General features: G+C 35.4%; 1 protein-coding gene across 1 annotated transcript in view; it reads left to right on the top strand.

Annotated features, from left to right (window-relative positions):
- LRRTM4 (leucine rich repeat transmembrane neuronal 4) overlaps nucleotides 1-27688 on the top strand; it is a 1003994-nt gene that overhangs the window by 567163 nt on the left and 409143 nt on the right. The gene's annotated exons all lie outside the window — the stretch shown is intronic.

Raw genomic sequence — 27688 nt, forward strand, 5'->3', positions numbered from 1 at the left:
ATCTCATTCTCAGCTGCTATCATCAAATTGGCTTCACCATGCTTTCCAGTGAGGACTTCTTGTGCTCTTTTCAGTTTTGGTTGATACTGTACTTCCTTCTGCACAAATTCTGATAAATCTGGTTCTTTAGCTCTTAGCAGTTTTTCACCACCTGATTATATTTTGAGATTTGTAGGAATATGTTAACATTTAGCTTTGTTTTAGATATTGTGTGTGGGTTTGAGGTTTTGCTATCCTTGCCCACATGTTTTAAGGGAGTACTCATGAAATTAAAATCTACCACACCACTGCCTTCAAATTCCTACAGTTTATTTTTGCAGAAGGAACTAATTAAGGATTTTGGTAGGACAGTGGTAGATCTGATTTACATTTTTAAAAGATCACTCTGATTGCCATGTGGAGAACGTATTGAAGGACAGAAGTGGAAGCAGGAATGATTTCAAGGAGGCTTTCATGTCAGTTCAAATGAGTGAAGATATTGACCTGGACCAGGGAGGCAGAGTTGATTTGGGTGATACAAATAATTTTGTATTGATATTGTTAAATTTGAGATCCTTATTAGATAGTCAAGTGAAATTGTCAAATAAGCAGTAAATCCTTGAGTCTGGAATTCCATTGACAGTTAATACATAGAGGTCTATCTAATTATCTTCACTCTTTGTCTTACTTATCTTTTTTTTACCTAAATTTCAGAATTGCTTTAATTAATAAATAATTGAATTTCCTGCAATTTGCAATCTGCTATTTACTGTGTCCATTGTATTTTTAAATTGGGTAACATTTCCACCTGAATCAGTTTCCCTCACTAAGTGTATTGTCTTGTTCTAGCTGCCTATTCTGTTACATATTATGCTCTTATGAATTATGTTGAAGGACAATTACAGATACCAAAAAGTTTAAATCTTTCACACTGTAAATTCATTTCTAAGTGGATATTAATATAGAATTCAAAGACAGTCCCCCTTTCTTTTTAAACTGCTGAATCCAATTCATATGCCCAGTGAGAAAAAATGATTTCTTATTCTAATAGATGTATGGCTATTTTTTACGCTATCGAGAATTCTCTTACAGATTGCATTGAGTTGTTTATATCTTCTATGACATGTGAGATAGAAAAAGTTTAGATTCAATTTGCCAGTTTAAATCTTCAGTTGTCTGTGCCACCTTTTTACAATGTGTGCTAGCCTTGGAGGACAAAATGATTCTTTTATTTCTGTGATTTAAGCCAATTTATTATTAACTATTATTAATATCATTTTTGTGATATCTTAACTTTCCAGATGTCATGATATCCATCATTAGCAACGACTTACTTGGTGGACTTCACCTTTCTTCATGTTCAGCCCGTCACACCCCCCAAATGAAATCTGTGGTGAATGAAACTTTCAATGTCTTATCTGTGTAAATTCTTGCACCAGGTCTAATATTTGGAATTAATCTGGGGAATAAACTTTGTTCAATGCATATAGCACCATAATTTACTTGTGGATATACTGTCAACCACGTTGCTAATTTTTTTCAATAAAGGGCTAAGTAGTAACTTTATAGTACAAAGGCAGCCATAAACAATGTTGCTGTTGTTCAGTAGTCTCTGACTTTTTGTGACCTCATGGAGTGCAGCATGCCAGGCTCCTATGTCTTCCACTATCTCCCAGAGTTTGCTCAAATTTATGTCCATTGAATCAGTGATTTATCTAACCATCTCATCTGCTGCCACCGACTTCTGTTTTTCACTTTCAATCTTTCCCAGCATCAGGGTCTTTTTCAATAAGTCCACCCTTCACATAAGGTGGCCAAAGTATTAAAGCTTCAGCATCAGTCCTTTCAATTGAAGTGACTTAACACAGCACAGCACAACATTATGTAATATTATGGAAATTCCTCCAGAAGACATTCCTTCTGCATTCAGAGTTTCTTGATTTAAGCCCAATAACTCCAGAATTTCACATTATTTTTAGCCCTTCTTCCACTCTTTTTCCTGAATCCAAAATATTGCCCCCCAATTTCGATTTAGAGCTAACATTATTTGCCAACACCATTGCCAAGTATTACCTTTCTTTGTTCATTTAAATAATTTGAAATTGTAGAAGGTATAAATATGTACTAAGATCCCCATCTTAGAATATGTTTCACTTAGAATATGTTTCAGAAAAACATTGCATACTTCAAACAAAGGAAATCTGTTTACCCTGATTTTGGAAGTTTGAAAGATCAGAAAAGAACTCTGAAGTAACATAGAAATTCATAACTGCCAAAAGCAGCACTCACCTCTATAGCTGGTGAAAATAAGTCAAAATATATGGAGTCAACCAAATCTAAGAGCAGCAAGAATTATACCAAAGAAGTTCTCCCACTGTTGTTAAAGTTCTAGAGCCCAAAACAAATTTCCCAACCTGGGGATCTGTGAAGGGATTGAGAACCACCAGGGATTTGACTTTGAAGACCAGTGGGATTTGATTACAGAACTTCCACAGGACTGGGGAAGCAGACTCTTGGAGGGCACAAACAGAACCTTGTGTGCAACCGGACCCAGGAGAAAGGACCAGTGGCCCACAAGAGACTGAGCCAGATATCCCTGTGAGTGTCCAGTAGTCTCCAGTTGAGGCATGGGTTGACAGTGGCCTGCTGTGGGGTCAGGGGAACTGAACACAACATTCTTGGTAAGTCCTTGTGAGGGAGGTTGCCATTACTGCCATTACCTCTACTATAGTTTGGCCTCAGGCCAAACTACAGAGAGGAACCACAGCTCCATGAATCAACAGAAAAATGGATTAAAGATTTACTGAGCATGGCCCCGACCATCAGAGCAAGACTCAGATTCAGTTGTAGCCAGTCCCTCCTATTGGGAAGCTTTCACAAGCCTCCTATCCTTATCCATCAGAGGGCAGAAAGGAAAAAACAATTACAGAAAACTAGCCAAACTGATCACTTGGATCATAGCATTGTCTAACTCAATGAAACTATGAGTTATGCCATTGTGAACTGAAGTGAAGTGAAGTCGCTCAGTCGTGTCCGACTCTTTGCAACCCCATGGGCTGCAGCCTATCAGGCTTCTCCGTCCATGGGATTTTCCAAGCAAGAGTGCTGGAGTGGATTGCCATTTCCTTCTTCAGGGGATCTTCCCGACCCAGGAATCGAACCCAGGTCTCCTGCATTGCAGGCAGATACTTTACCGTCTGAGCCACTAGGGAAGCCAGAGGGCCAACCAATACAGACGGGTCTTGGTGGAGAGTTCTGACAAAACGTGGTCCACTGGAGAAGAGAATGGCAAACCACTTCACTATTCTTGTCTTGAGAACCTCATGAACAGTATTATAAGGCAAAAAACATGACACTGAAAGATGAACTCCCCAGGTCAGTAAGTAACCAGTATGCTATTGGAGAAGACTAGAGAAATAACTCCAGAAAGAATGAAGAGGCTGAACCAAAACCAAAAAAGAAGTCCAGTTGTGGATGTGACTAGTGATAGAAGTAGAGTCCGATGCTATAAAGAACAATATTGATAGGAACCCGGAATGTTAGATCCATGCATCAAGGTAAATGGAAGTAGTAAAACAAGATGGCAAGAGCGAACATCGACATTTTAGGAATCAGTGAACTAAAATGGACCAGAATGGGTGAATTTAGTTCAGATGACCATTATATCTACTACTGTGGGAAAGAATCCCTAAGAAGGAATGAAGTAGCCCTCATAGTTAACAAAAGAGGCTGAAATGCAGTATTTGGGTACAATCTCAAAAACAATAGAATGATCTCTGTTTGATTCCAGGATAAGCCATACAATATCACAGTAATCCAAGTCTATGCCCCAATCACTAATGTCAAAGAAGCTGAAGTTGAATGGCTCCATGAAGACCTACAAGACCCTCTAGAATGAACACCAAAAACAGATGTCCTTTTTATCATAGGGAACTGGAATGCAAAAGTAGAACATCAAGAGATACCTGGAGTAACAGGCAAGTTTGGCCTTGGAGTACAGAATGAAACAGGGAAAGGGCTGACAGAGTTTTGCCAAGAGAATGCACTGGTCATAGCAAATATCCTCTTCTAATAACACAAGAGACAACCCTACACATAGACATCACTAGATGGTCAATACCAAAATCAGATTGATTGTATTCTTTGCAGTGGGAGATGGAGAAGTTCTGTACAGTCAGCAAAAACAAGACCTGAAGCTGACTGTGGCTCAGATCAAAAATTCCTTATTGCAAATTCAGACTTAAATTGAAGAAAGTATGGAAAACCACTAGACCATTCATGTAGGACCTAGTCAAATCCCTTATGATTATATAGTGGAAGTGGCAAATTGATTCAAGGGATTAGATCTGATAGTGTGCCTGAAGAATTATGGATGAAGGTTTGTAACATTGTACAGGAGGCAGTGATCAAAACCATCCCCAAGAAGAAGAACTGCAAAAAGGCAAAATGGTTGTTGAAGAAGGTGTTACAAATAGCTGAGAAAAGAAGAGAAGCAAAAGGCAAAGGAAAAAAGGAAAAAATATATCCATCTGAATGTAGAGTTCCAAGAATAGCAACGAGAGATAAGAAAGTATTTCTAAGTGATCAATGCAAAGAAATAGAGGAAAATAATAGAATGGGAAAGACTAGAGATATCGTCAAGAAAATTTGAGATTTTCTAATTGTGGCAAGAGGGGCACAATAAAGACCAGAAGTGGTATGGCCCTAACAGAAGCAGAAGATACTAAGAAGAGGTGGCAAGAATATACAGAAGAACTATACAAAAAGATCTTCATGATCCAGATAACCACGATGGTGTGATCACTCACCTAGAGCCAGACATCCTGGAATGTGAAGTCAAGTGGGCCTTAGGAAGCATCATTATGAACAAAGCTAATGGAGGTGATGGAATTCCAGTTGAGTTATTTTAATCCTAAAAGATGAGCAAATCTGGAAAACTCAGCAGTGGCCACAGGACTAGAAAAGGTCAGTTTTCATTGCAATCCCTAAGTAAGGCAATGCCAAAGAATGCAAACTACCGCACAATTGCATTCATCTCACACACTAGCAAAGTAATGCTCAAAGTTCTCCAAGCTAGTCTTGAATAGTTCGTGAACTGAGAACTTCCAGAGGTTCAATCTGGATTTAGAAAAGGCAGAGGAACCAGAGATCAAATTGCCAACATCTTTTATATAAATGAAAAAGCCAGAGAGTTCCAGAAAACATCTACTTCTACTTTATTGATGCTGTCAAAGCCTTTGACTATGTGGATCACAACAAACTGGAAAATTCTTAAAGTGGTAGAAATACAAGACCACCTTACCTGCCTCCTATGAAATCTGTATGCAGGTCAAGAAGCAACAGTTAGAACTGGACATGGAACAACAGACTGGTTCCAAATCAAGAAAGGAGTTCATCAGGGCTGTATAGTATCACCCTGCATATTTAATTTATATGCAGAGTACATCATGCAAAATGCCGGGCTGGATGAAGCACAAGCTGGAATCAACATTGCTAAGAGAAATATCAATAACCTCAGATACGCAGATGACACCACCCTTATGGCAGATAGAAGAGGAACTAAAGAACCTCTTGATGAAAGCCAAAGAGGAGAGTGAAAAAGCTGGCTTAAAACTCAACATTCAAAGAACGAAGATCATGTCATCCAGTCAAATTCAGTTCAGTTCAGTCACTCAGTCATGTCTGACTCTTTGGGACCCCAAGGACTGTAGCACGCCAGGCTTCCCTGTCCATCACCAAGTCCTGGAGCCTGCTCAAACTCATGTCCATCAAGTCTGTGATGCCTAGTCCAATTACTTCATGGCAAATAGATGGGAAAACAATGGAAACAGTAAGAGATTTTATTTTCTTGGGCTCCAAAATCACTGCAGATGGTGAGTGCAGCCTTGAAATTAAAAGACTCTTGCTCCTTGGTAGAAAAACTATGACAAAACTTGACAGCATATTAAAAATGTGAGTCATTGCTTTGCAGAAAAAGGTCCATTTGTTCAAAACTATGGTTTTTTCCAGTAATTGTGTATGGATGTGAGTGAGTTATAGTTGTTCAGTCATGCCTGACTCTTTGCAACCCCATGGACTGAAGCCTGTCAGGCTCCTCTGTCCATGGATTTCTGCAAGCAAGATTTCTGGAATGGGTTGCCATTTCCTTCTCCAATGGATGTGAGAGTTGGACCATAAAGAAAGCTGAGTGCTGAAGAATTGATGCTTTTGAATTGTGGTTTTGGAGAAGACTCTAGAGAATCCCTTGGACAGCAAGAATATCAAACCAGTCAATCATAAAGAAAATCAGTCCTGAATATTCAGTGGGAGGACTGGTGTTGAAGCTGAAACTCCAATACTTTGGCCACCTGATGCAAAGAACTGACTTGGAAAAGACCCTGATGCTGGGAAAGATTAAAGGCAGAAGAAGAAGGGGACCTTAAAGGATCAGATGGTTGGATGGCATCACCGACTCAATGGAGATGAGTTTGAGCAAGCTCTGGGAGTTGTTGATGTACAGGGAAGCCTGGTGTGCTACAGTGCATGTGGTCACAAACAATTGGATATGACTGAGTGACTGAACTGAACTGAACTGAACTGAAGGTGTAGCATGATGGATGTCTACTCAGTTCAGTCGCTCAGTCATGTCCGACTCTGCGACCCCATGAACCACAGCACACCAGGCTTCCCTGTCCATCACCAACTCCCAGAGTCCACCCAAACCTATGTCCATTGAATCGGTGATGCCATCCAACCATCTCATCCTCTGGATGTCCACTAGAGCAGAGATTTAATTGGAGTAGCAGGGAAGGCGTGGGAGGCAACACTGAACAGATGCTTGGGTTTCTGAGGACAGGCTTTACTGGTACTTAGACCACATAGCCAATGCAAGGCTGTCTACAGTGCTTGGTATACTAAATGCCATGAAGATATGGCAAACCTGGGTTTTAAGGGCTGAAAGAAGCTTCAGCCTGGAGTCAGTGGTCATCTGCCACTGGAACAGTATATTAATAGATAGTAACTGCTAGAAAACAGGAAAGAAATCCATTTATATGTACTGTAATCTCTACTTCATTCCTGCAATTAGCATCATCTAATAGAATGCCAACAGACTTAGGAAATGTTGGAAGTATATTTTGCAGAATCACATAAAAAGGAGGTTCTAAAGGAGGCTTTTGGCTGCAAGACAATAGCAAATGACCAGAAAAAACTAGATTTTAAGTATCTTTGCCTCAATATTTTCAAAGGCTAATTATGTTGTTTGGGCATAGTACTGTCATATTTAGAAATATTGTTTATTAGAATATATACTAAAATGAAAAAACTTTACTATTAGTCTAATGACATTGCTTAGTTTTTATAGTTTTTGTCTAATTTTACCTTCCCTATTTTGTGTACAGAATACATTTTCAGAGAAGCCAGGTTTCTTATAAAAAGAATTTATTATATGAAGAATGGGCACTTAAGGATAAGTATATGCGTATATACATGTATATATATATATATACATACACATTGTAATACATGCATATGCACATTCATTTCAGTTCAGTTCAGTCGCTCAGTCGTGTCCGATTCTTTGCGACCCCATGAATCACAACATGCCAGGCCTCCCTGTCTATCACCAACTCCTGGAGTTCACACAGACTCACGTCCATGGAGTCAGTGATGCCATCAAGCCATCTCATCCTCTGTCGTCCCCTTCTCCTCCTGCCCCCAATCCCTCCCAGCATCAGAGTCTTTTCCAATGAGTCAACTCTTTGTTAGCATAGGTATTTTAAGATATTGTTACTTATATTGTGTTATATCTTGCTGTATATTATATCTATATTATATAATTATTATAGATTCATTATTATCACTATATGTACAGTGTTTGTGCTACTTAGAAAGTAAATACTTTATTTACCTATAGTCAAGATTGTTTTACTCATTTATTTAATTAAATATTTTTCATTGTCTTCAGTGGTTATAGCACTCTACTAAAACCTAAGGGAATTCAGAATATTATTTTTAAACATGAAATGAAATAATAAAATTTCTGAATGGTAACATTAGCTGAAAGAATCAGAGCCACTTTTAACTAAAAGCATAAAACAATTCCAAAACTTGCATATATTTTAGTATAAGCACCTAGCATAGCAATATTTTAAACAACTACCATAATATTATACTTTTAATAAAGTAATTTAAAAAACTCCATGATATCTTATACTAAATCCATAGTCTCTTTTTCTTGATTACCTCAATGTTTTTTTTTTTCCTAACATTTAATTTATTTTAAACTAAACCAAACATAGCTGCCCATTGCATTTGAATATTATATCTCTTAAGGGGTTTTAAGAGACTCTGCTTTTGAAATTTTATGATACTTATCACTGGAGAAGCCAGACTATGTGTCCTATAGAATGTTCCACATGCTGAATTTGCTTGATTGCTTCCCTGTGGTAAGGTTTAACTTGACCTTCATTCTGTGCTTTTTCTTGTAAACTACATTAAAACTAGAAGGTATAATTCAACTCAACAACAACTCAACAAGAACACTTCATGTGTGATATTGTGCATTTTCTACTGCATTATGTTAACTTTTACAATGTTAGTAAATGGAAATGTAGAGTGTGAAGTTTAGTTTTTAAAAAAGCATGTCAGGGTATTGTGAGTGTCATCTGATGAAGTGCTTTATGATATAAAATAAATTCTTAATCCAAGTTAGCATAAATTCTTGAAAAAGTGATGGGTACTTGGTCTTTTATCACAGTCAACATTATTAATGCAAATGTGTCAAAGAGTGCAGTGAGGCTGATAAAGAGGTTAATGCGTAAATGATACAGAAATGACAGAAAATTCATTGCATGTTAGTCAAAGGAACAAGAGAACACTAGAGGATAAAAAAAAAATGGGTAGCTTAAGGAAAGAGGAGAATAATTTGTGGAAAAGAATGAAGTCTGTTTATACACCAATTAAGTATGGTCTTCAGAAAGTTGTACGTCGTTGTTTTTGTACTGCACATTCATAAAAATTGTAAATGACTGTGAACAATATATTACTATTTTATTTAAAATTCTGTTCATATGGACTTTAAATTTAAATAAATTTCATTATACTAAAATACTTGGAATATTAATCAGATTGCTTAGCTTTCATATAATCATATTATTCAATACAAACAACTATTTCTTCAAATTCTTGACATAAGCAGACATTTACACATTGGTCTGACTGTTCTCCCTACTGATTAACATTCATTATAAATTATTTCTGATACATAGAAAGAATAAAGAAAAGCATCATGTGCATAAAATACATTCATAAAACATTGTAATTTCTATTGGAATCTCCTTGCCAACATTTTCAACTGCATCCAATTTTCCTTTCTCTGAAGGTAATCATATAAAATATATATATGTATACATGCATATATTTGTAGAATATTTATTTCCTTAAACCATGTGTAATATTAATGCACATAATTTATATACAGGTACATAAACTTGAAATATATGCATTATTCTCCAACTTTTATGCATAACAGTATATTTGTACAGTGCATTCATTTTGACATGTATGAGTGTAATTAATTCATTTTCACTGCTATATAATACATACACATGAAAAGATCACAGTTTATTTTTCCTTATCTATAAAGGGACAAAATTGTATATAAATACTCTGCTATCAGAAAAAATAGACTTCCCTGGTGGCTCAATTGTGGGGTAGTTTGAACATTCTTTAGCATTGCCTTTCTTAGGGACTGGAATGAAAACTGACCTTTCCCAGTCTTGTGGCCACTGCTGAGCTTTTCAAATCTGCTGGCATATTGAGTACAGCACTTTCACAGCATCATCTTTTAGGATTTGAAATACCTCAACTAGAATTCCATCATCTCCACTAGCTTTGTTCATAGTGACACTTCCTAAGGCCCACTTGACTTCACATTACAGGATGTCTGGTTCTAGGTGAGTGATCACATCATCATGATAATCTGGGTCATGAAGATCATTTTTCTATAGTTCTGTGTATTCTTGCCACCTCTTCTTAATATCTTCTGCTTCTGTTAGGTCCATACCATTGCTGTCCTTTATTGTGCCCATCTTGCATGAAATATTTCCTTGGTATCTCTAAATTTCTTGAAGAGATCTCTAGTCTTTCCCATTGTATTGTTTCCCTCTATTTCTTTGCATTGATCACTGAGGAAGGCTTTCTTATCTCTCCTTGCTATTCTTTGGAACTCTGCATTCAAAAGGGTATATCTCTCCTTTTCTCCTTTGCCTTTCACTTCTCTTCCTTTCACAGCTATTTGTAAGTCCTCCTCAGACAACCAGTTTGCCTTTTTGCATTTCTTTTTCTTGGGGATGGTCTTGATCCCTGCCTCCTGTATAGTGTCATGAACCATAGTTCTTCAGGCACTCTGTCTATCAGATCTAATCCATTTCTCACTTCCACTGTATAATTGTAAGGGATTTTGTTTAGGTCATACCTGAATGGAATATTCAAACTACCACACAATGGCACTCATCTCACACAATAGCAAAGTAATGCTCAAAATTCTCCAAGCCAGGCTTTAACAGTATGTGAACTGTGACCTTCCAGATGTTCAAGCTGGATTTAGAAAAGGCAGAGGAACCAGAGATCAAATTGCCAACATCCGTTGGATCTTCAAAAAAGCAAGAGAGTTCCAGAAGAACATATATTTCTGCTTTATTGACTATGCCAAACCTTTGACTGTGTGGATCACCACAAACTGTGGAATATTCGGAAAGAGATGGGAATACCAGACCACCTTACCTGCCTCCTGAGAAATCTGTATGCAGGTCAGGAAGCAACAGTTAGAACTGGACTGGTACCAAATCGGGAAAGGAGTACGTCAAGGCTGTATATTGTCACCCTGCTTATTTAACTTATATGTAGAACGCATCATGAGAAATGCTGGATTGGATGAAGCACAAGCTGGAATCAAGATTGCTTAGAGAAATATCAATAACCTCAGATGCAGATGACACCACATATATGGCAGAGAGTGAAGAAGAACTAAAGAGCCTATTGATGAAAGTGAAAGAGGAGAGTTAAAAAGTTGGCTTAAAACTCAACATTCAGAAAACTAAGATCATGGCATCTGGTCCCATCACTTCATGGGAAATAGATGGGGAAACAGTGACTGACTTTATTTTGGGGGGCTCCAAAATTACTGCAGATGGTGACTGCATCCATGAAATTAAAAGATGCTTGCTCCTTGGAAGAAAAGTTATGACCAACCTAGGCAGTATATTAAAAAGCAGAAACATTACTTTGCCGACAAAGATCCATCTAGTCAAAGCTATGGCTTTTCCAGTGGTCTTGTATGGATTTGAGAGTTAGACTATAAAGAAAGGTAAGCACCAAAGTATTGATGTTTTTGAACTGTGATGTTGGAGAAGACTCCTGAGAGTCCTTTGGCCTCCAAAGAGGTCCAAACGTCAATCATAAAGGAAATCAGTCCTGAATATTTCTCTGGAAGGACTGATGCTGAAGCTGAAACTCCAATACTTTGGCCACCTGAAGCGAAGAGCTGACTCATTGGAAAAGACCTTGATGCTGGGAAAGATTGAAGGCAGAAGGAGAAGGGGACGGCAGAGGATGAGATGGTTAGATTGCATCACCAACTCAATGGACATGAGTTTGAGTAAACTCTGGGAGTTGGTGATGGACAGGGAGGCCTGGCATGCTGCAGTCCATGGGGTTGCAAAGAGTTGGACACAGCTGAGGGACTGAACTGAACTGAATTGGTGGCTCAGATGGTAAAGTGTCTGCCTGCAATGTGGAAGACCTGGGTTCCATGCCTGGGTCAGGAAGATCCCCTGGAGGAGGAAATGGCAACCCACTCCAGTACTCTTGCCTGGAAAATTCCATAGATGAAGGAGCCTGTTAGGCTACAGTCCATGGGATCGCAAAGAGTTGGACATGACTGAGTGACTTCACTATGAGAAATACTGCTATTCTGAATATTCTTAGCCATATGCCTCTGCTTTCAAATATTGTATAATTCTACAATTTGTGTTCCTTTTAAGTTCTATAATATAATAAATATAGAAATATTGTTGGCATATAATTTTTCTATTTTGAATGAAGCCTAAAATTGCTATTTTTAACTGAAGAGTTTAATCCAATTACATTAAATAGATAATATATATTTGGAATTAATTCTGTCAATATAAGTTTTCTCCTTACTCTGATTTCCTAAGCTGTATTTTACATTTAAAAATTCTCCCTCCTTTTAGATTAATAGCTTCTCTAATTTTTCCCAGTGATAGAAATTATATAATCTATTTTCTATTGTTAACAGTTACTCTTAAACATGCAAGCATTCATATTTGATTTGACAATACTTATATCTAGTATTAGCAATCAGTCAATCCTAAAAGAAATCAACACTGGGTATTCACTGGATATTAAGGGTTGAATAGCTGTGCCATTCAAATCTTAAAAGTCAATGCTGTTAAAATGGTGCATTCAGTATGTCAGCAACTTTAGAAAACTCAGCAGTGGCCACAGGACTGGAAAAGGTCAGTTTTCATTCCAGTCCCAAAGAAAGACAATGCTAAAGAATGTTGAAACTAATACACAGTTGCACTCATGTCACATATGAGCAAAGTAATGCTCAAAATTCTCCAAGCTAGTCTTCAATAGTATGTGAACTGAGAACTTCCAATGTTCAAGATGTTCAAGCTGGATTTAGAAAAGGCAGAGGAACCAGAGATCAAATTGCTAACATTCATTGGATCAAAAAAAAAACAAGAGAACTCCAGAAAAGCATCTAGTTTTGCTTCATTGACCGCGCTAAAGCCTTGACTGTGTGGATCACAACAAACTGTGAAAAATTCTTAAAGAGATGGAAATACCAGACCACCTTACCTGTCTCCTGAGAAACCTGCATGCAAGTCAAGAAGCAACTGTTAGAACCAGACATGGAACTATAGGCTGGTTCCAAATTGGGAAAGGATTACGTCAAGGCTATACGTTGCCACCCTGATGTTTAACTTCTATGCAGAGTACATCATGCAAGTACGGGCTAGACGAAGCACAAGGTTGAATCAGGATTGCAGGGAGAAATATCAATAATCTCAAATATGCAGATGATACCTCCTTTATGGCAAAAAGGGAAGAGGAACTAAAGAGCCTCTTGATGAATATGAAAGAGGAGAGTGAAAAAGCTGGCTTGAAATAAACATTCAGAAAAGTAACATCATGGCATCCAGTCCAATCACTTCACAGCAAATAGATGGGGAAACAATGGAAACAGTGAGAGACTTTGTTTTCTTGGGCTCCAAAATCACTGCAGATGGTGTCTGTGGCCATGAAATTTAAAAATGCTTGCTCCTTGGAAGAAAATCTATCACAAAGCTAAATCGCATATTAAAAAACAGAGTCATTACGTTTCCAACAAAGGTTTGTATAGTCAAAGCTGTTGTTTTTCCAATAATCATATATGGATGTAAGAGTTGCACCATAAAGAAGACTGAGCACCTAAGAATTGATGCATTTGAGCTGTGGTATTGGAGATAACTCTTCAAAGTCCCTTGTACTGCAAGGAAATCAAACCAGTCAATCCTAAAGGAAATCAACACTGAATATTCATTGGAAGGACTGATGCTGAAGCTGAAGCTCTGATACTTTGGCCACCTGATGAGAAGAGCCTACTCATTAGAATAGACCTTCTTGCTTGGAGAGATTGGAGGCAGGAGTAGAAGAGGATGACAGAGGATGAGATGATTGGATGGCATCCTCAGTTCAATGGACATGAGTTTGAGGAAGCTCTGGGAGATGGTGAAGAACAGGGAATCCTGGCGTGCTATAGTTCATGGGGTCACAAAGAGTGGGACAAGACCTAGTGATTGAACAACGGATATTTATTATCTGTGTGTTCAGTTGCTCAGTCATGTTCAACTCTTAGCAATCCCAGGGACTATGAGGACCCACCAGGAGAACCCATGGAACCCACCAGGCTTCTCTGTCCATGAAATTATTCCAGCAAGAATACTCGAATGGGTTGCCATTTCCTCCTCCAGGGGATCATCTTGACCCAGGGATCAAACTGTCATCTCCTGTGGTTGTTGCCTTGTCAGGTGAATTCTTCACCACTAAGCTACCTGGGAAGTCCTCTATTGTCTCTACCCCCACTCTAAAGTTAATTCAGAAAATATATAGTATTTTAGCTTTTATAAATCCCTTCCATTGTATATAATGTTGTAATTCAGTATTTAACTTCAATATTGTCTTTTTTCCAGTACTTTCATTATAAACATTTGTATTTTTATCATATACACTCTATTTTGTTCATATTCTCTCATGTTATTCAATATTTTTGCTCATTAATCTTATGCCTCGATATTTTCTTATATGATTTTTTCTTCTTCACAGAGAACACTCTTTTATAATTCTTTTACTGAAAATCTTTTATTGGTAATTTTTTTTTTTACTTGAATAGATCATTTTTCCTCATAATATAGAGTGGGTTGCCATACCCTTCTCCAGGTGATCTTCCCAACCCAGGGATCAAAACTGTGTCTCTAGTCTCCTGCATTGGCCGTGAGTTCTTTACCACTAGCGTGACTGGGAAGCCTGGTGTCACCTCCATATGACATCAAGTAGCTGAACATTAGACTACCCTTGACCTCTAACACAGGGAGTATTTGTAGATATTTATTTTCAGGAGACAGTTCATAGACAGCTAGATTCAGGCTGTGTTTTGCCTCACAGTATAGTCCAAAGGCTCTACAGATGGTATGTGCTGCTTCTTTCTCTGTCCTGGAGCCAGGTCACTATGACCACCATCCCCACAGCCTGAGGGATCTTCTGAGGCTTCTCCCAAGCCCTTCTACCACTGAATGATTCAATGAATAATATCAAATGGTACTAACATCATGCCTCTCATTTGTCCCTCTTGTCTTCACCTCAGGGCTTCCAGTGGCTTCTGAGTCATAAGACTCTGTAGGATCTATTTGATATCTGTACATCTGCAACTGGAAAGTATATGGACTTAACTCCTTAGGTCATAAACTTTGGCAAATAGAAGAAATCCAGTGATCAAGATCAATTCTCCTCTCTTCCTCATCATGTTTGAGGCCAGATCAATCATTTCAGTTGTCATGAAGTTGTAGCTTCCTCAGCAATCCACTTGGTTATATGCCTTGCTTTTTCCCTGCTTCACTTCCCTTTTTCTCTTCAGCTTCCCTGGTATTATGCTTCCCAATGAAGTGTATGTGTATGATGTTATGCCTCAAGAAGAAAATGGAAAAGAAATATATTGACATGTTGTCATATTTCTATTATTTTATTTCTGCACATATTTACTAACAGTTCATTAAATTAAACGATTATGTTTTCTTTTGTAAATATGTTTTCACAGCTGTTCATTCTCTTTTTTAACTTTTTTATTTTGTATTGGGACATAGCCACTTAGCAATGTTGTGATAATTTCAGGTGAACAGCAAAGAGACTCAGCCATACACAAACATATTTCCATTCTCCCCTGAGCTTCACTTCAATCCAGGCTGCCATATAACATTGAGCAGGCTTCCGTGTGCTATACAGCAGGTCATTATGGGCTATCCATTTTAAATATAGCAGCGAGTACATGTTCATCTCAAACTTCCAAACTATCCCTTTCCTGTATCCTTCTCCCAGGTTTGATCTCTAAGTCTGTCTCTTTCTGTTTTATAAATAAGTTCATTTGTATCATTTCTTTTTAGATTCCACAGATAAGGGATGTCATATGATATTTCTCCTTCTCTATCTAACTTATTTCACTCAGTATGACTGTCTCTAGGTTCAGCATGTTGCTGCTAATGACATTATTTCATTCGTTTTAACGGCTGAGTAATATTCCATTGTATATATGTACCACATCTTTATTCATTTCTTGGTTGATGAACATTGAGATTGCTTCCTTGTCTCAGCTATTAGCACTGGGGTGCATGTATCCTTTTGGGTCATGTTTTTCTCTGGCTATATACCCAGACGTGGGATTACAGGGTCATATGGTAGCTCTATTTTTAGTATTTTAAGGAACCCCTATATTGTTCTCCATAGTGGCTGCACCAATTTACATTCCCACAGTGCAGGAGAGTTCCCTTATCTCCACACCTTCTCCAGCATTTATTGTGTGTTAATTTTTTTTCATGATAGCCAGTCTGGCTCATGTGAGAAGATATCTCACTGTGGTTTTGATCTGCATTTCTCTAAGAGCAATGGTAAACATCTTTTCATGTACCTCTTGGCCATCTGTATGTTTTCTTTGAAGAGATGTCTATTTAGGTCCTCTGCCCATTTTTCAATTGCCCACTTGCATTTCTATTGTTCTCAACTCTGTCAATATTTTTAAACATAGTTTTATATTCTTCATCCAATTATTTTATTATCTTTACACTGTGCTGTTGTTGTTTGTGTTCTTTTTATAAATGTTCCTGGTGGTTTTCACCCAGTGTGACTTGTGTGTTCATGTATTTAGTAATTTTAAATGGTGAGCTCTGGTTTCCCAAGATTTAGTTTGTGAGACTTCTATGAAGACTGGTTAAGGATCTACACGTCAGAAGAGTACTGAGGCTTAATTCAGTCAGGAAATTTTATTGAACTTATTGATCAGCAATTTTTCCTGGACCAATTGTAAAATCAGAGTCCTAAATGCCGAGAGCAGGCTGTGACTGAATTTTTATGGAAGAGATTTTTTTTCCCACCAGACCTTTGGCCAGGATAGGCTAATTATCTTGTGGTTTTTCACCATTGCCAGCAGGAACAATTTTTCTAGTTCACCAATTCACTTAGAAAGGAAGGCTTTGAGAGTTCAGCTTCACTCTGTGTGTGTGTGTGTGAGTGTGTGTGTGTGTGTGCGTGCACGTGCATGCCTACCTTCTTGATGCTATTTAACCTAATGTCTTGTTTTCTGTCTCCAGAGCCACTACTAAAACCCAAGCTGCCAGCAAACAAAGCTTTTGCTTAATAAGCTCAGCAGCAATGCACTGGTTGCTTTAGTTTTAGTATTAACTTGCCATTTTTAGTTCTAACTCCCTTTTCTTTTGAGCCTCTGGTAATCTATAATACTATACTGTAGCTTCAGGTTCAATGGTTTATAAAAGAATGTAGTTTACCATTTTACCTAGAACGCCTAGGTGTGTTTGTAGGTTGTTTCTTTAGGTTATTTAGATAACATTGCTGCTAGAGAGAAAAGTCAGTTCTCTGACATTTAATCGCGGTGTTAATTCACTGTGCTAGGGCTAAGCACTTTGCACGAAGGTTATTGTTGTTTTTAATTATTATGTGTGACCTCTAATATTAACTTCTTAAAAACAAACATGAGTAAATGATTTAAAAATTAGAAGCAATGAAACATTTAAGAGGAAACAGAATATATTAGTAAAAAGCATGATTAGAGACAGACCACTTGAGCTTGAGTACTAGCTGCCTCACCTCTGTAATGTTAGAAGTAGGCCAGCTGCCATTCTCCTTGAGTCATTTTTCTCATCTAAAAAATGGACACATGAATAACTTTTTCTATGGATGGCTGTGATGATTAAATGAATATGTATAGAAAAACTGTGTAGAAAAACTCCTTGAATATTAAAATGTTCTATGAATACTTTCTACTATTATTATTTTTTCCTATCCATCTTCAGTGCAATTCTCAATTACTTAAATCTGTCACAGGACATTTTAACTTAAATTTAACTCACATGTTTTGTCCCCTTTTCAAAAATTGGCTTATATTATAGGGTAATGACAATAGCATAGAATATTTTCTTCCTTTTGGCTCTTCATTATCTCTATAAGTTTTATGAGGATAAGAATATTCATGCAAATAAGTGCTTAGAAGATTTAGGAACTAAGAACATTTAGAAACTATTTTAATTTCATATATTTTACATTGCTTAAAAAGCTTGTGGTAACAAGCCATTTTTAAACAAGCAGAAAATCATTATATGATATACAAAGTGCTGAAAATAGATAAAGAAAATAGATAATGATTTGAAATAAAAATAATTTGATTGTTCTTTTTAGTTGAGCATATTTTTCTTGGTAAAAGCTAAAGGAATTATGTCAGGAAGAAAACTGTGTATCTTACAGTGTTTGCTAAAAAGCAATAAATGGCACACCAGCAGTTAGTTTTCCACAGAATACAAAGGCAGATTACAATTCTTTCTTAATATATAATTCCTCGTTAAAAAGAGAATCAGGAATTATATAACTCTTTAATAACTTTCAGTTTAAGTTAATTTATCTTTCACTGAGGTAAGACTCAAAGGCCACCTAAAATTTACAATATGCTTTCAGGACAGGGGTGCTTTTACTTTCAACTCTTCATTGATTCTTGAGCTATTGCTAGTACATAATACTTCTAGGTAAACAAATATCCTAAATTAAAAAGCTGACTATAAAATTATGTTCCGGTATCAATGAAAATATTTTATGTGATTTATTAACTATATATACATATATAAAAAATAATCAATGTGATATTAAAGAAAAGATAGTCCATAAACTATTTCTTCATAAGCTTAAATATATTGAAAATTCTTAAATTTAGCTGTTTAACATAGATATGGGGAAAATATTCTTTTCCAGTAATAGGAAGATTTGCTTTTGAAATTATACTGCTAATCAGATTAGCTTTAGTTGGTATATAGGCATTCATTGTTGCACTGCAGGAATAGTAAAATCTTACTTATAGAAGAGATAACTTTGACTTTTACAATAGATATTTTTGAATTAAATTTTATTGTGTATGTGTGAGCATATGTGTGTGTATAAAATTATATCACCACTATAAAGTATTAACTGGAGGAGGAAATGGCAACCCACTCCACTTGCCTAGAAAATCCATGGACAGAAGAGTCTGGCAGGCTATAGTCCATGGGATCACAACTGAGCACACACACACACACACACACACACAAAGTATTAAACTCTAGCCTATATTAATGTTCCACTATCTTTTCTGTAGCTCGTAATTAAAAAAAACATATAACTGCAATTTTATAAATACATGTATATCTATAATATAAATTTTGGGCATCTAATATGTGTTTTTAACTAAGATAAACTTCTATATATGGTATTGAAATTATTTCTCATGAAAATCATATGTAGTAGGTGATATTATTATAGCTGTTTATGATTAAACCAGCTGAGGCTTGGAGAGGTTTTATAACTTGAAAATATATCTAGTAATTTACATAGTTCTGCATGAGAATGTAAAACTATTTGAAGATAGGCAAAAGACAAAATAAATTTTCATTTAAGTAATTCTTACTGGAAGTTTTATCTTGTGTTTTTATATCATTGATGAGAAATTAATCACATTTTTATATAAATAGTTGTTTCCAGTTAAAAAATGCAAAATTCTAATGCTGTGAAAGAAGGAAGGGAGACTAGCTATGGGGATTCAGTCAACCTCAATAACAGAGTAAGAATATTAAGAAGAATATTATAGTTATTGTTTTTTACTAAATATTCATTAAGAAGTAGTGAGAACTACTTATATTGCTTGACTATCTAATATTTGCTAGGATGAACTTGCCATGTTATCTGGCTGTATCATCTTTGTTTTGGCTGTCTTACTGGCTTTCATTATTGAAATAAATGGTTGGTGAAACATATGGTAGATGTTTTATTTGCTACAACTTTTTCTGTGTGAGCAAACCCTTTAGTATCTCTTAGGATTTAGCATTTTAACTTCATGTACTCACTCCTACATATTCCTAGCATGACATTATTTGCCCCACAGGGTGGCTAATTGGGAACCTGGGGAGGTGAGCCACATCCTTAGCACATTTTGTGTTTTTTTGGTGCATGACGCAATTCCCACCATGCTGACTTTCATTCTATGAAAAAGTAAAGGACTTTGGATTTTCTGATCATCTCACAAATAAAATTATGAACAAATCTGGACTTATTTACCAAAATCACAGCTGTACAAATATAGTATTTTATATCAATCAAACAGGTAACAATCAAATAGGTATATTGGCATAGTTTTAAAAGTTATAAATTAATAAAACAGTAATTTTCAATATATCAACACATTGCTGACTTTTTTCTCCTTCTTGAGGCTTTATAAAGGCTTGGAATTATCCCAAATATATGAGTCATAACAAGCTGATCTTCTAAAACAGTAGAATAGAAACAATAAATTAAAATGACAAAATATTGCTGGTATTGTATATAGTATTTGTTACAAGGCATTTGCATTTTTTCTTTAAGAGCAAATGTGCAATGTATTATAAGTAGTAATGAAGTTCTTATAAGAAAAAAGACAAGCATGTTAAAAATCAAGAAAGCTTTTTCTGTGACGTTAATGTCAAAATCAAAGAGGTGGGTTTTTATTTTATATTTCTCTCTCTTGTATTGATTTTTTGAAATAAGATGAGAAATACAAATAGTACATGATATGGATTCACATATGGTTTATCTGTACGAGTTCTCAATTTATTAAGCCAACAGCAATTTTCTGAACTGATCTAGATCTATAGTACTATATGTGAATGATGCCCTTTTGAATAATCCCTTCTAAAATAAATTGTCTTTAAATAGACTTGTAAAGTTGTTTTCAACTGAGAAAACTGTTATAAATCACTATAAATGTTAATTTTTAAGATATATATTTAAATTTAATAACAATTTTTATGATAAAACTCATTTGAAAAAGGAAATAAGATAGTAAAGTCTTTGAGTTTGGGTGTCTGGGTCCTCAGCATGTGGGCCAGTATTAGTCACATTATGTGTGTTTGATAAATAAAATTGTAGTAAAAACTGAATCAACTAAGCAATCAGGAAAAACAAAAATAAGCTGTACTTCAAGATCAAAATCTAAAGGGAACATTAATATTCCTGGAATTTTATACAAAGCATATAAATAAGTACAAATTAGAACAGAAAGTCAGTGAGAAAAGGCATGCAAGAAAAAAGATATTCTTCTGGAATTTATTTATCTTCCTGAGATATAGCAAGGCATAATTAAACAATGAAAAAAAACTGTAGACCACCTAGGTACTCATGAGAGTTGATACCAACAGTTGCAGTACCATCTTAAATTTGCTGCACTTATGTTTTTCTTTTTGTTCAACCTAATTGCTATCAGAGTAAATGGAGAGAAAAATGGTTCTTGATAAAGGGATAAATTGAGGCAAATTTTTGTGTGCACGAATCTAGCATAGAGCTAGTAATAAGAAAGCACTCACAGTCTCTCAAAGACTATTTTTGCAAATAAAGTAGCCATTCATGAATAATTTGAACAATGAGTTATTGCAAAATCATACAACTTAAAACCAGCAAAAATGGATGACATTTGTGTGACTTTTATCCCTTTTTTTCTACTAATGAAACATTTTAGGATAATTTAGAGGCACATTCAATGACAATACTCATGCTTCATATAAATATAGCAAAAAGAATAAATATTATTCACCCAAGAAACACATGAAGATATTCATGTTTATTTGTTATAAATAAACAAAAACACTACATTGAATCCTTCTTGTTATCATGACACTTGTTGCTATAATATCTGTTTGTTTTTTTTTTAATGCACTGCCTGTTTGATATTCCGGGGGCTAAAACTGTTGTCCTATTTTTCAACTTGTGAATTCCATTAAGGAATCATTTGGTGAAACATTCTTTAAAAGTATTCAGTTCAGTCACTCAGTCGTGCCCAACTCTTTGAGACCCCATGAACTGAAGCACGCCAGGCTTCCCTGTCCATCACCAAATCCTGGAGTTTGCTTAAACTCATGTCATTCAGGTCAGTGATGCCATTCATCCACCTGATCCTCTGTTGTCCCCTTCTCCTCCTGCCTTTGATCTTTCCCAGCATGAGGGTCTTTTCCATTGAGTCAGTTCTTCACATCAGGTGGCCAAAGTATTGAAGTTTCAGCTTCAGCAACTTTTTAAAAAGTATTTAAAATATGCAAATATGTTGCAGCCTGTGTACAATACGTTTTGCTACAAATTAGAGTAATTTCTCAAGTTAAACCCAAGCACTGAAGAAATTTTCTATTTTCCAGGACTCTATGAGTTCTACCAAGTTTTGTATCTCATTGACAAGCAGTACATGTTAGATGTGCTTCTAATGAATGTTTTCCAAGCTGTAGCATCTTTCTCTTCAAAGAATGGCTCTGAATGAATGAAAATGCCTTCTGCTTTACGTAAATATCAGAAGCCTTACTGATCAACATAGGGCTAGGAAAAAAAATCTGAAATAAATGGTAACAGTTCTTGGAAAGGAATCTTCATCAGACTTTAGACTGACCCTATAGGAAATCGACTTTACTGCTCATCACACTATTTAAAACAAAGTAAAAAAAAGCTTTCAATTTAGATTTCTTTTATCACATTTTAATCCAATTGTATATATGAGAAAATAATAGGCAGCTTATGACAAGTTTATAAAGAGATCTTAAGTATTGCCAGCATAGCTATTAAGTATTGCCACTCATATATGAGTACCTAGATTGTGTACAAAGCATAATTTTAATTGTTTTGTGAGATAAAAACTAAGTATAGCCACAAACTCAATTTAGTCTGAAAAAAATTAAAGCATTTTAACTGCTGATTTCCTCACTAAGATTAACAGAGTATCCAGGTTATTTTTTATTAAGTCTAACTTTTACAAGTAAAGAAAATGATAATCAAATAATCCACTTCTTGAGACACTATTCAGTCAAAACTCAATCTCTGGACAAGGTTTGGAAGGATACACTATCTATATTTTATGTTAGTCTTTTCAGCTTCAGATTTATCATATATTGGAGGGGGAATCTCATCTACTTACTCTGTGGGAAAACCTCACTGATGATCATACATTAAAATAAAATAAATGTTAACTTTGATACAAGAATGTTGATGTGGTTTACATGATCCAGAAATAACTTCTGACTTGAATTTATAATGAGTTAGCAGTCTGGAGGGCTGCCCTGGTGGCTCAGATGATAAAGAATTTGCCTGCAATGCAGGAGACCCTGGTTCAATCCCAGGGTAGGGAAGATCCCTGGAGAAGGGAATGGCTACCTATTCCAGTATTCTTGCTTGGAGAATTCCATGGACAGAGGAGCCTGGCAGGATACAGTCTGTTCGATTAGAAAGAGTTACTAGCACTTTCACTTCACTAGCAGTCTGGATATTCTGTCACCCACATTTCCACTGAAATATTTACTAAAATATAGCAAAGAGTAAAATATCATTATGTTCTGAAAAAAAAAAAAAGGACAAGATTAAGTCAAACTTCTGCTGCTGTATTTGGTTTTCCTTTAAACCATAACTTGAGGGAACATATTTGGTTAACTCAAATGCTGGCACAACTCTGCAAGCCAACTAAGAATTATAGGAAAATCTAATCTCAGCTTTTCCACCTTAGTTTAGAAAGACCATATCCATTACCACTGACCTGATGTCATTCTAATGTTTATGGTAATTTCTAAAACAGCCCTCCTTTCCTCTGTTCCAAATCAGGACTTTTCTTTCAGCTCTCTATTGGTGAATGTAATTCACAGCCATAAAATCCATCCATCCAAATATAGAAGGCTAGATAGATGATAGAGATAGATAATAGACTGATAAGCACACACACAAACAGGTGAATGGAGATAGATATAGATAGATGACAGATAACTGACAAAAAGTTCAGGAAAGCACAATCTTGAAAATTCAGTCACCAAAAATAGAGTATTTTTGTAAGCTTAACAACATAACTAAAGAATCAAGGAATGCTGAATGTTTAACCTTGAGTTTCTATAATTCCAAGCAGGAGTGAAAAGAGTAGAACCATGTCATTTTATTACTGCCATTTCCCACATGATAAAGTCAGCTTCAAGAGAGGGAAGCATTGAAGAGACTGTCAACAGAAATGTACTTTGTGTTTCCAATTTGAAGATGTTGATCAAACAGTTCCAAGGACACAGGCTGTATGAAAAGAGGTAATCCACAAACCCACACTGTTAGTAAGGTTGATTAGAACGGATCATTATGTATGAGAACAATAGAAAGATATCAAGATTGAGATAATAAGACAATAGACTAAAATCAAAGGAGAAATAGATAAAGGTGAATTTGGGTCAATTAAAATATCTATTAAAACATTTAAACTTCCACTGAAGATTATGAAACATAAAATAGACACTGCAATACTGAGTGATTCATATGAAGGTCAAAATTGTAATGGTTTTCAGAATGCAGGAAAAAAGTACAAATGTACACAAAGATAAGATATTCATAAGAAAAAATATAGAAATAATTAAGAATATATTTTTATAAATACATATGGTAAAAGCATATGTAATTAATAAAATTCCCTCAGTTGAAAAAAATATAGGAATAGGCAAATAAATAATTTACCACATTTCTAGAAAAAAACTTTGCTGAAATTTACATACTTAACCATGGCTATTTTAAAAGTGCTATTACAAGCAAAAATATGTACAAATATACAGGTGGAAAAAGTCAAATTATCGATACAGGAGGAAATATCAGATTTTCCCTTGTTATAGAAAATTAGAATCAGTATTATATTTTTGATAATAATACACATTCATTCCTTTATACCCTTCTTTAACAGTGTATTTGAAGATCAAAAAAAATGAAAATTAATAATGGATAATTTTCTGGTTAAAAACTCATTTCTAAAGATTCTATACTAAAATCAATTTATAATGCTAATGATTTACGGAACATAATATTGAGAACATGTTTACAGGAGGTACTATAACATAGAAATGAAACATAATAGCAAGAAAAGTATCATTTAAATAAGCATGTTACAATACTATACAATTCCATATTCTATATGTATACTGTTTAACATACAGCAATATATTAATAAATTTATATTGTTGAAAAAATGTGCATCAAAATGTGTACTAAGTGGTAAGAATCAGGTTGTTTTCAATTTGTGCTCTACTTTGCTACATTTTTGCAAAAAGTAAGTCATATTTAATAATAAAATTAGAAAATAATACGAATAACTTTTAAGATATAAGAAAATATTCATAATATAATATAAAATTGTATGAATATGCAAACTATAATATCAGTTCAGTTCAGTCACTCAGTCATGTCTGACTCTTTGCGACCCCATCAACTGCAGCACACCAGGCCTTCCTGTCCATCACCAACCCCCGGAGTTCACTCAAACTCACGTCCATCTAGTCGGTGATGCCATCCAGCCATCTCATCCTCTATCATCCCCTTCTCCTCCTGCCCCCAATCCCTCCCAGCATCAGAGTCTTTTCCAATGAGTCAACTCTTCACATGAGGTGGCCAAAGTACTGGAGTTTCAGCTTTAGCATCATTCCTTCCAAAGAACACCCAGGACTGATCTCCTTTAGAATGGACTGGTTGGATCTCCTTGCAGTCCAAGGGACTCTCAAGAGTCTTCTCCAACACCACAGTTCAAAAGCATCAATTCTTCGGCATTCACCTTTCTTCACAGTTCAACTCTCACATCCATACATGACCAATGGAAAAACCATAGCCTGACTAGACGGACCTTTGTTGGCAAAGTAATATTTCTGCTTTTTAATATGCTATCTAGGTTGGTCATAACTTTCCTTCCAAGGAGTAAGTGTCTTTTAATTTCATGGCTGCAGTCACCATCTGCAGTGATTTTGGAGCCCCCAAAAATAAAGTCTGACACTATTTCCACTGTTTCTCCATCTATTTCTCATTAAGTGATGGGACCAGATGTCATGATCTTCATTTTCTGAATGTTGAGCTTTAAGCCAACTTTTCACTCTCCTCTTTCACTTTCATCAAGAGGCTTTTTAATTCCTCTCCAATTTCTGCCATAAGGGTGGTGTCATCTGCATATCTGAGGTTATTGATATATCTCCTGGCAATCTTGATTACAGTTTGTGCTTCTTCCAGCCAAGCATTTCTCATGATGTACTCTGCATATACTGGGGGAGAAAAAACACCTCTGTATTCATCAAAATTTCAATAGTGGTTGCCTCTATAGGATATTAATGTTTCTCAAGCCATAACAGCACATAAACCACCTGGGGATTTTGTTTAAACACAAATTCTGATTTTGATACCTAGGATGTAGACTGGTTTTCTACATATCGAAAAATCTCTTATGGGAATACAATTGGAGAGTGAGGGTTAACAGGGCATGCTAAAGGATAATATTTCTGTTTCTTTATGCATTTTTGCATTATCAAAAATGTTATAAGCAAATAATTTATACTTGTATTTAATATATTAAATTTATATATGCTTTATATTTATGATGAATTTATTATATCAAAAATGGTAACATGATAAAATTTAAACCAGAATATTTTAGACCCATTTTCTTGTTCCTCCTCTAAAATCTTTAGTGCAAACTAGCAAAATTATTTATATTCTAATAAAACATAATCTTCCAAAGCCTTGTATTGCAATCTGATAGAAACAAGTAGTTGGAGAACTGATAAAATCATATAAACTTTGAGGATTGTGGAAAAGGGTTGGTAAGGTATTCTTGAGTGGACCATGTGGGATGTTTGAATCTAAAAAAATCATATGTTCCAAGTCTTTGGATTCATCTACAATTAATTATTATACAATGTGGGGGTGGGGGTAGAGTGCAGTAGAAAATTCACTCACAAATTTATAGTTAGCCTTTCTTATCCACCATTCCATGTGTGTGGATTTAAACAACCATGGAACAAATAGTACTATAGTACATAATTCAGTTCAATCCCATGTTTGTTCAAGGACCCACTGTATTTTGAAATCAGATATATTTGTATGTTCAGGCTATCAATTTTATTCAGGGAAATAATGCCTCCGTTATAATGACAAACTTGTTGAATAGTTTATAACTTTCACATGACTCATCTGGATATTTAGTTAAAGATCACCCATTTAGAAGAGATTAATCTATAAATTTTAAATAGAGTCAGCATCGTAAACAGCTGATTTAATTTTCTTCTATTTTTATGCTTTTGACAGGAGCTGTTCTCAAACTTATGTTTTTAAATTGACAGCATGGAATATACAGGTTTGAATCTTTAATATCATTCTTCTAACTCTGTTTTTTGATATAGAAAATCATATATATGTATATATATAAATAAAAATAATGTATATTTTCTATTAAGCAAAATCAAATAACAATTTTTGAGAGATTAGAGAGAGTAGAAAAATTGCTGAAGAGTTCAGTGACATGAACTAAAATGAGAAAGTCCTACCAAATCAGAATCTCAAACATCTGTCAGTTTTCCTATTCTGTACCACCAACCAACTTAATGCTTCAAAGGCTGTAGTATGGATGATGCATAATCAAAGCTTAAACACTAGTCCCCGCAACTTTCCTCTCCAAATGGTAGATTGTGGAGCCTGTTTGAAGATTTTTATTTATCAACAACAAATACTGTTGTTGTTAAGAGTCTATAGCACAGAATGGGAATATATATATATATATATATATATAGCCATGAATGAGAATATATTCTTCAGTACATAGTTTTTAAACAAAATAAAAATAATCTTAAATTTGTTTTACCTGTTCATAGTTTTTATAATAATTACAACTTGAGATTTTTTTCCCTGGTTTAACTCATTTATTCTAAAAAAAAAAACATGGCTGACTATAATATCAGTGTGTTTCATGGCATTTTGTCTGGTCCTAGTCCCATTCCTTGTTCTTAAATTTTATAGTAGTCTTGATAAAAATAAAATGACTTGTATTTCAGGAACTGGAAGGAGAAGAAAAAAGCAAACGCTCTTT

The sequence above is a fragment of the Bubalus bubalis genome, chromosome 12, assembly GCF_019923935.1.
Source record: "Bubalus bubalis isolate 160015118507 breed Murrah chromosome 12, NDDB_SH_1, whole genome shotgun sequence".
Lineage (NCBI taxonomy): Eukaryota > Metazoa > Chordata > Mammalia > Artiodactyla > Bovidae > Bubalus > Bubalus bubalis.